Source organism: Acanthisitta chloris, unplaced genomic scaffold (assembly GCF_000695815.1).
Source record: "Acanthisitta chloris isolate BGI_N310 unplaced genomic scaffold, ASM69581v1 scaffold8873, whole genome shotgun sequence".
Classification (NCBI taxonomy): Eukaryota; Metazoa; Chordata; class Aves; order Passeriformes; family Acanthisittidae; genus Acanthisitta; species Acanthisitta chloris.
This window is the reverse complement of record NW_008664249.1, coordinates 1-203: the sequence shown is the minus strand read 5'-3', so window position 1 is coordinate 203 and position 203 is coordinate 1.

Below are 203 nucleotides of genomic sequence, written 5' to 3'. Positions count from 1 at the left end.
AAAGAACTGTCACTTCACATCCACCAGCAGCACGGACGGGCCCAGGCGGACACGCAGAACAGAGGGAAGGATGAGGTGAGTTTTCCCTGTCCCCGTGCCACCATTCACGGTTACACTACAGCTGCTTTTCCGCCCCGCCAGGTGCCCTCAGGGCACTGTCTGGCTGTCGGTGCCCACTATGCCCCGCGGAGCCCTGAGTCCTG